Genomic DNA, 10663 nt, shown 5'->3' with positions numbered 1-10663 from the left:
CAGCCATCTCACAAAGTGCACTGCCCTCTCTGGGCTGGCATCACTTGCCCAAGAAGGATCGTGCTCTTTCCATTATATTTCCAAAAACTAAGTAAGATTTCATTAGAAATTCTGCTGTACATTGGAGCAGGGGGAAGAACAGAGCAAGAGGAGAAAAAAAATAGAAAAGGATTCATTCCTTTGAACTTGTGAAGATAAGAACATGCTTTAATGAGGAATGAGGAGCATACTTCAGAAGGAAGCCACAGGCCTGTAATTGGCATTGAGAAATGTACTGTAATATCAGATAGTATTATCAGGGACAGTACATCTGAAAAGGATCCAAGGAAGAACCAAGGTCATATTTGTAAACAGATTTTTGCATCTAGATGTACTGCAATCTGCCACATGTTCCAAAATACAGATAACGGTATTATAATCTATACATGTGGATGCTTTGGTGCTAATCTCTATCTGAAGAAGAGTCTGAATTGGATAAGTGACTCTGAAATATTAAACCAATAGGCAATGGACTATTTCTGTAACTGGGAGTAACAGATTTTTTTTATGAGACTGGACTTTGTTTTTATATCCCTGACAGGCTTTTTTTCCCCCTAAATTTAGTTTCAAAGATGTATTTGTTTTAGGCAGGTGTCTAAAATATTTGCTGATCAATCCCTTAAAATCTATTTAGACTATCCTTAGGTAGCAAGCCAAATAGAGAAAATTGTTTACACAGTAAATCCGTAATAGAGTGAGTCTGAGTAAGCAAACTCCATGTAACTTTTGCTTTTAATATTAATGTATTAATTTTCATTAAATTTAAGATAAATGTTGTTCAGTCTTGTCTCTTTTATCTTTTGCCATTAAAATAAAGTTACCATGAAGCAAAAGCCAAAATACCAAATGTGAAAGCAGGTTTTGTAACCTTTAATGCCCCAAGGATGATCAGATCTTAGGTTGTTTCATAGAAATAGGTTATACAAGTAGGAAGAACAAAGGCTGTGTCGCTTGTGACTCACCTGGCCTCCCTACGCTGCCTGCCAATCAAAGCCGATGGGTTTAGATCTCTCCCACCAGTATGTCCCTCACCAGAAGGCAGCTGTGACAGGAGAAGACAGGCCAGGCTGAAAACATGCATCTGACTGTGCATCTGTGTACAAGATCTGAACCTACGTGCAGCTCCGAGCGCTGCCGGTGTTAAAGACAGGTAGGCAGAGGGAGGCAGGTAGCCTCAGTGTCTGTGATGTTGAAATCCAGACTGATAATTTGGTTCTTGGAACCATCTTTGTCTAGTGGCTACACATCAGCATTTGGATGATCGCTGTCCTGACTAAATGGCATGACTGTCCTGGAGGCCTTTGCAATAGAATATTGTTGAAATTCAAAGTGGCAGCTGCTGATTGTTCAGGGGCCAAACTCACCTGAACTGCAGCGACTGTTAGTAAATTCAATTTGAAGTAGCCAGATATTCCAACCTGACCGTCTGCTTTAGGGTAGGTGTTACAGTGACTCATCAAACCTAATCCCTCCTGTGATCGTTAGTGAAGGGGATGGGTTATTTCTCTTTGTACACTTACTGGTGGTATTTTCTCAAATACAAATATCAGTCCCCCTTCAGATATCCACTGGCTCCCATTTATCAAACTGACAGCCAGCCAGCAAGCAAGCAAACCTCTCAAAACCTATGATAAAATTAGCTGCAATCGATACTCCATTCAAAGTAATATGATTAAGCCTACAAGTTTAGGTTTAGTTTCATCTCGCAGACTGCAGATGACACTGTTTCAGAAGGGCCTGATTTTTTGCAATAGCCAGAACAAGATAAGCACAGATCAATTTACAGTTCTTGTTGGCCAACTACACTTACTAGGAAAAAAACGTTAGGGAAAATATTGCTGACATGTCTGCTGCAGGGAGACAGTTATAGGCTGTCACAGACTTCAGGACAAAATAGCAAAAGTTCTGTTACACAGGTTTTTTTGAGGACTCCAAATTATGATGAATGCTGAGCCAAACTGATTTCAGATTCATGTTATTACAGGTGTACATTGAATTTAGTGAGGCAGAATGCAGTTTGGTATTTCTAATTGGAATTATCACTTATAGGTGAATATAGTGTACTGATTAATTTTGCTACCAGCAGAATGAAGAACTTGGGCAAGTATCTAAATTTCAAGTACTTCAGGTAGTTTAAGGACATTAGTGTGACTAATTGGTTGGGAGTTACAGTGGCTATAAGTAAAAGAATTTTCCAGAGTTTGAGTCTGTCTATGTATATCTGATAGGTAAGTAGTTCGATCTGCTTTAAAATTGTTTTTTTCCTGATAGCTGCCCTCAGGTCACTGAGATGTCTGCATAGTGTCACTGGTTCATTGCCAAAAAATATTATTAAAATTCAAAAATTTAGTATAGGGCATTATACCATTGATGTCAGGTTTTGCATCATTAAGATGCATTTGAACACAGTCTCGAATAAGAGAACAGGGTGCCACTAGCAACGCTGATAGTTATTTTCAGCATGTAAGATCCCATCCTGCTGCTTGTGAGCTCTTCCACCATTTTGCACGTGGGCCACTTCTTCCTTTAGCACTCTTGAACGTGATTCATCCTGCCTGGAGTGATCGAGCCCTGGTGCTGCCTTGTCATTGTCACTCACTGTTGTAATGCTGTAATGCAACGTCAGTGAAGCCATAAATCAAGTCTGCTCCGAAACAGATACTTTTAGAAAGCTAAGCATCCTAAAAGTTCTGCACAGTGCACAATCCGGACACCAGGCTGATCATCTCTTCCCAAGCTGATACAAGCAAGACGTTTGCTATTATAAGTGGGGGGTGGCTGCTGGCAGAAAATTCTCTGTGAAGATACGTTCTTTGTGGAATTTGTTCTGCTTCTCTGTTCTGCATGCGAGACCCTTTCCTTTTGGCTCTTTGATTGAGGTCCTGCTGGGGGTGTCGGGTGAGGTGTTCATGTCCTGTGTGGAAGAAGGATTGGCAGCAATTGCAAAGGGGAGTAATGCAGAGGGTTTGAGAATCAGGGTTTTGGCAGCTTCTGCTAACAGCAAACCCTGAGCGAATGATAGCACTTACAAAGGAAATGTCAGGAGTCAGTGCCATATTAAAGAAAGCCTGAACTAATCTTTCAATTTGGGCCAGGAGAGAGACTGTTTTACAGTGGTGTGTGTGCATGTGTGCACACATATACTGTGTGCTTCTGTGTGTGTGTCTAAATAAAACCTGGCCTCTGTTTCTTGTAATCCCTTCCTACTGGAAAAAAATTTCACGGTCTTATATGGATTTTTGGTCAGTTCAGAGAAGTTCTGTCTTAGCACATTTTCAATCAATTGATGCCAGAAACATCTGACCATGCAGTTGTGTGCAGCCTTTAGGTAGTATGTATAAAAAGGCAGCTACCCCCAGAGCTATAGCTCTACCTAGCAGGGTTGCAGTCTCTGTGTTGTGAACTGTCTTGCACACGCTGACCATGCTTTTGTCTGAGAAGTGATCATGTTTTCATTATAGGTCACTTGGAAATGTTTTCTTCCTAATGAGTTTCTCCTGTTTAAACTGTCATCTAACCCAGAGCCCAGGGAAGCAGCTGCCTCTTGGGCAAATCCTCTGAAGGAACAGTTCTTGTCAGACCCTTTCACATGTCCAACTAGGTTAAAATAATCAGATCTGCTGATGTGTGCTGTCATCAGCAACTGTATTGGCTTGGACACATCAGTGTGTAGAGTGGCTAATTAAAAAAAATAAGATGATCTCTGTTTGCCCTGAGCCAGGTTAAATTGTAAGTAAACTTGCAAACAGCAAGTTCTCTTGCTGGACTCCTCCTGACATTCAAGAAGCAGATGCTGGAGTTGACTGTCACATTTCTTATGTAGCTGGAAATACAGTCATCTCAGGATGACAGAGCTGACACAGATGGAATTACAGCCCTGTTTCCGTCAAGCCATGTAGAGATGTGCTGTGGCTAAGGCTGCCAGTAGCCTTGAAATTGTGTCTTGCTTTAGTTGATCCCTCAAAGTGGTTATTTCTGTTGAAATGCACATCGGATTTGGGAGGTTTGTATGCCACACTTTAGAGTCAGTGCTTGGCAAGAACTGTCGTTCTTAATTGAGGCAGTGCTTGCTTCCCGGCCCTTTGCTGGTGTGTTTGTCGGGTATGAGTTTGCTGTGCAGAAAGATTTTAAGTGTGTTTAACTTCATGTTCTGCAGCTTGACTTCAAAGGATTTGCCCATGTCTCAGAACTACAAACACCTTCCTCTTCAGTGTCAGGATGGCCTGGTTCCTTTGCTCAGCGAAGCAAAATGAATGGTACTTGCAGATTGCTCTGACACCAGCCATCATCTGTGCTTCAGCTGCCTCACTTGCAAGACAAGAGAACGCACACTCACTTGGTCTCTAACACGTGTAGACATCTGGAGCTTGATGTGTACTGCTCATTGCTTTAAGTACCTCACAGACAGGAATTGTGAGAATCCATCTGACTGTACAGCTCGGTGAAAAATGTTACAAAGATGGATTAATGACTAAACTTTCCTCAGCTGTAGCTGAACAATGGTCAGAAAAATGGAAGGTGGCCCAGCATTCACGTGTTCCCTGAGAGCTTGTTTCTCTAGAATGTGACTTTCCAAATGCCACTGGAAAGCTGATGATGACTTCATTGTAAATGGTAAAGTATTCCACAAATGAACTCATAATCTTAAAAATCAATAGCATTTAAGATGTGTGTTCCAAACAGTGACAGCACTAATCTGAAAGTGTTCCCTGATTCAGCAGCTGAATGGAAATAATCATTAGAGAACAGGATGCTTCCTACTGTTCCACCCACGCCTTTCTCTTTTTCAGAAGTAATTCATGTTCCTTCACAGCTGGTAATGGCAATGAACTCCTTTGTGTCTATGAAGTCCTGAGGCACGAGGAGAAATACTTAGATAAAGAATCAGCAGCAATGTGACTGTTGCAGAAGTCTACCAGTTAAGACAGGCAACCAGCTTAGCTTGGATCTGCTTGTTCTTGAGGAGAATACGGTTAAAGGTGGGGCTTCGGGCCTACAGGCATTGATTTGAGCTAGATTTTGTTTCTGGAGTTAGACAATGAGTGGGTTTAGGACTGGGAGGAGTTAGCAGATAGGAGCTATAATGAGGGTAGAGGACAGAAGGTGCCAAAAGAATCCAAATGCTCTTATTGGTGAAGGATGTAGCCCCTGGCCCTGTAAGGTTACAGGGGTTGACAGGTCTGGGCAGATTTTGACCTGGAACTACAAGGCATTGCTGACATTGACCTGGCATTTGGACTACCAAGGCAATGGGAACTGAAAGGTTAGGAGAAAGCAATGAGGACTAGGTTTAGATGAGGGGTTCAGGACACCATAATAGATGGAAGCTCAGTGGACATGGGGTAAGGGGTATGTAGTCTGGTAATCTACATTTCTTGTTGAGTTTTGAAGGAGCTTTTGGGATATGCTAGGCTAGTTGATGCTTGCTGGTGTTTTCTTCCTGTATTAAATATGGGACTGAAAATATCTAGGTCTTCATTAAAACTGTTTGCTCATTTAGAAATCAATAAAACAAATTTTCCCAAGAGCTACAGCAATTCAGGTCTCCAGAACAAAAAAGGTGGTCAGTTACAGAAGAAGAGCATCTTCATATCACAGTGAGCTTTATTTAAACTGTGTGACTTGCTTTTTACTGTAAGCTGTGTTTGTGAGCATGGCTTCTGTTTTTTCCCTTCCAGACTGATGGGCAGTGCCACCAGCCATAGGGTGCAATTCTACTCCACCACATCAAGCTTTATGGCCCACTCGTAAAAGTAGATTTAACAGTAGCAGAGGCCTAAATGCTACAGCATTATTGCAAAGCAATCCAGGGTCCAGAGTCACTGCTTCAACAGCCTCTTAAGAAGTTTGGCTAGACAGCAACCTGCAAGCCACCAGGGTAAATGTAGAATGCCTCCAAATCTGGCTCGGTTTCAGATGTAGTTTAACACTGATTTGGGCTGGGTGAAACTCTGCAGGGATCTGCAGCTGCACAACCTCAGCTCAGCCTTTCTTATGCTGCATCACCTTAGTTTATCTGGAGAGAACTTGTGTGCTTGGTCCTTTATGCATTAGTTGATTCTTTGCTGACCTCGATGCTTCCCCATTACTCCCAGCAGTCGGCTTCAAGAACAGAAGGAAGTTTCATTATTGCAGTTCTGCTGCAGCCAGAGAGAAAGATGGGCTACAGATTCAGGGAAGAGCAGACAGAGAAAGTGAGTGTACATGCTAAATTCTTCCTTCCTTGAAACACAATAAAATAAAAAAGCTGAGGAGAGAAGAAAAAACTCCAGGCAGAAAGAAAATCTTTAACTACTAGAAATCATTCCTGTAGTAATTTCCATCATAACAAATCTATTTCTAAATTGTGATCCCCTCTTCCTTCTTCATTTTTTAAAGCAGGTTGTCCATGCAAAAGTATTCTATCTTACCTGCTCTGCCAAGAGGCCCCAAGTGAAAAATGACTCAGGGACAAATAGAACGTTAGAACAAAACAAACCAACAAATTCTGTGGGGGGCAAAGGCTTCTACCTCTTGTTGAACCTCTTTTGTACTCTTGCCATGCAGGTCCACAGCTTTTTATCTCCTGGACACTGCAGTGGAGATATAATATTCTTTAATTTCCAGGAAAAAAACCTCTATTCCGTAATGCCTATTAAAGGATAGAAATGTCTTTTTCTCTGTTCTACAAGAGAACCGTTTGGGAAGTCACTGCTTTTACTGCTGCTTGCAGTAGGACTAAAGTGCTGTCAGGGCTTTGATAAGCTATGTCTACACAATTTCACTGCAGAGTTTTGTTTCTTGATTTCCCTGTGCTGGTTTGCTGTGTCCCAGTTGTGCTTAGAGGATCTGTTTGTTCTCAGCAAGACTGCCCCAGGCATTATTTCCCAAATGATTCCAGCACAGCCTCTGAAAATGTGTTGGAGGAAGGGCTACAGATCCTGCCTCTGACAGAGGTTTAGTAGTGAAGGGCTGGAATGCATCCAGTGAACGTTTCTCCAAAATGCTTCCTTTTTTCCCTACATTCCTGAAAAGCTGTCTCACGGTTTGCCAGCTCAACAGTGCAGTCCCTTGGATTGTTTTTGGATGCAAGGAAAGATGTTACAAGGTTCATCAGCTGTTGTTTTTTCTCCATATAGACTGCAAGTACCTTAAGAGGCTGTTTGTTGCTCTGCTTGTACAGCACCTAGTACAGTGTTCCTTGACCTTAGCAGAGCTGCCAGTACCAGCAGTATCTCCGGACAAGGTAGGAGGTGTGTGCTGGAATTGAGCTCTCCAAAAGCCAAGAAACTGTAGGACGTTTTGGGACTCTGCTTGTCCAACCACCAGTCAGTTCTTCCTTGTCATGTGTATTAGGCATCTATTTGACCCATACAATTTCTTTAGATGGATCAATATCATTCAGAAGCATTGTGTGCACGTGAATAAACTTTGCTTTACCTGATACTGAAGTCTGCTCTACCCCAACTGAGGTAGTAGAGGCTGGTTTTATAAGAGAAATTCGGTGTCCTTTATGTAGTGATGGACTATCCTAATACGCCGTTATTTTCCTTACGCATCAGGCCAATGCTGTACTCTAGTTTGGCGATACTGAACACTTGGTAACTTATTTTGTATTAAAGATGTATGAAGCAGTTTGCCTTTTCCAAGTGCCAAGTGTCTTTAGATGCCTTTTGAACCAAGTGCATTATCCAGTCAGCAAACAGCATGGCAGACTCTGTGAAAACAAACCCGTTCTGAGTTCAAAGCAAAGCATCTACATTTTACCCAGGGCATATGAGTCAGCACGAAACCTAACTGAGTTTTCTTTATGTTCGCCTAAGTATTGCTATAAAACATTGATACATTCATATTGGTCTCCATAGTACTCTAGTAGCACATCGAAATCAGCTACTAGAGAAATTTTTTTTTTTTTAATTAATGGATAAGCATGCAAAACACACTGTAAGATTAAACTGCCTCTCTGTCCCAGTTCCCTCACTCTGACTCTAGCCTAGTTTTGTAAGGCAAAAGCCATTTACAGGCAAGGGCTTGTAGAAGCCAGCAAGCAGTCTCCCCACTAGCCAGCCAGCTTCTCACAAACATCCTTCATTTTGGAAAGGATCACAAAAGACAAGCAGGTTGTCTGGCGGAGTGGGTTTAGGCAGCATCCTACCCCGAGGTGCTCGCTGAAGGGATGCCCCAAGGGCAACAGCTGATGGGATCCTACCCGGAGTTCAAGGGAGCGGGGATAACCTGATGCTGCCCGCGGAGGCTGCGCGTGGCTCTGTGCACATCTCCTTTGGGGAAGTATCTTTAATACCAGAGGCAGCTGTGCTTGAGGCGAATAAGTCTTCTTTTCCTCTTAATGCTGGAAATTTACAGTAAAAATGAAGTCTTGTGGACCTGTTCTGCAGCCAGATCCAGCTTCCTGGGAGTGCGGAGGCACAGAATTCAAGCTGCCTGAACCAAATGAGACAGCGGGAGCCCTGAGAGCAGGAAAAGCCATTTAAAGCTCTTCTGCTTATATCTTTTACTGCTGAACTTGCTGTGGGGGTAGATGTTAATTTAATGAGTACCCATTAAATGGTCTTACAGTAGCTCAGATAGGTCCCAGCAGGTTCCTTGAACATGACACAGGATTTTGTTTTGTATTGTTTGGGCTTAATTAATTTTTCTGAGGGACAGTTATAGTCCTAACAGAAAAAGGTATAAAAATAACATTGGACAAAACTTTCTGTAGAGAACTTAGTTATCCCCACCTATGCCTCTGGTATTTTTAGGATAATATTTAAAATACAGTTCAGCTTTCAATATTTTGTTTTCCTAAAATATTTTGAAATATTAAAAACAGTAGCCTTAAACAAAGAAAAATAACTTTAAGCAAAAGCAGCATGTATGACCTAAATCAATTTAAAGTTAATAAGGATTTGTTTGAGGGTTTTCCCTGAAAAAAACCCAAACACGTTTGTCTTGGGATCCATCTGAAACAGTTTTGCACCATATTTTTCAGATTTCCCACAGATGCAGGAGATCAGTTGTTCATACAACACTATTATTAGTGTGAGCTGGGAGAGATTAATCCACCTGAGATGTACAGTTATAAGTTAAGTGTGACACCTCTAGCAGCAGCAATTAAAAACAAAAAATAGGCCGTTCATCTGAAATTGAAGCTCAGTGGAAAGGGAGAAAAGTAGATTTGAAACAAAGAAACTGCATGTGAGTGGTCACAGATGATGTTTTTCAAGGCTGTTCCTAAACGCAAATAACTGACAGATTATCAGAGAAGCCATCTTGTGTTAGCAGAAATTGAGGACTAATTAGCAGTAGGGGTAACTGCTTATACCTCATTCAAGTCCTTTAGTGATCCAATCTTGGTAAATATGAATAATAGGCAGTAAAGTATTTACCATTTTCAGGGTTGAGAAGGCTGTCAGTGCACTGCGAAGGGAGGTCCCTCCCCGGGATGTGGCTGTGTGCTCCAGCACACTCAGTGCGGTGATGGTCCAGCACCCTTCTCCGGAGACTCCCCTCACTCACGCCAGGAGAGATACAGGTCTAACACATCAATGCCTTCAAAACAGCCGTAAAGTCCCTTTCCTAGACGGTGTGTCTGACTTCACCTCTTCCAGCACTGGACATGCGATATCCTCCGGGCTCCAAACCCTCCTTAGTTAACAGGAGTAGAGCAAAACACCCTGAGGTCCTCCAGTGCTCCTTTGTGGTCCTGCTGTTTTCCGTATCGTTGAATGAGAAAGCTCGGATCAGGCACAGAGTGAATGAGCGGGATGCTCAACAGCTAATTTTGTGTTTAAAAAGATTTTTTCCCCCCTTATTTGGACTAACAGCTTATCAGTGTGAGTCAGGCCTGAAGAAATGAAACACTGTGTTACATGGGTTTACATATAAATTAGCTCACATTTGCTCAGAGACAGACTGGACATTTTCCATTAGTTTAGCAGAATTTTCCAGTGATTGGGGTTTTGAAGGCCAATGCAGCCTCTGCGATGAGAATACTTGCTGATGTTAGAATTTGGTTTTTATTGGAGATAAGGTGTGGTCTGGAGGTGTATTAATAACTGGACTGATGTGCAGCCAGCAGGTCAAACCGAAGGCAACGTTATTTAAACTAACTCAACACTCCATGGTACACTTATTTTAGGAAAATACAGAAGCAATTTTAGTTCCCTCTGATAAATAAATAATGTGTCAGGTTTGCAAATGATTATTTTAAAGGAAACTCTGTGTTAGTGTTTCCATGCTTCTGAAACAGTCAAGGCAAATCCACCTTGGTGAATTTCAGGTGGACTTCAGCTGACGAACTGTGGGGAGGAACATTTTAATCATTTGTCTATAGTGATGAATTTTGAATGAACTGAGGTTTCTGATGGACAGAGGAATTGAAGATACTTACTTGAAAGTAATTCAGTAAGTAAGGACTATGATGAACTTATTCTATGGATGTGGGCTTTCTATGTTGTGAATCATTTTTAAAGCACCTAATCTCGTAATACAAAATAGGATAACGACAGAGTATAAACTGCCTACAAGGGCCATTGCTCAGCGCTTTGACCTTAGTGTGGATATGAGAAGCTTATTTTACTGTGATGGATGCCAAAGGTGTCCAAGAGTTAGAGCATAAATGTTGCTGGGCAGAGGGGGAGCT

Source organism: Numenius arquata, chromosome 16, assembly GCF_964106895.1.
Source record: "Numenius arquata chromosome 16, bNumArq3.hap1.1, whole genome shotgun sequence".
NCBI classification, from domain to species: domain Eukaryota; kingdom Metazoa; phylum Chordata; class Aves; order Charadriiformes; family Scolopacidae; genus Numenius; species Numenius arquata.
Note: the sequence above shows the minus strand (reverse complement) of the source record.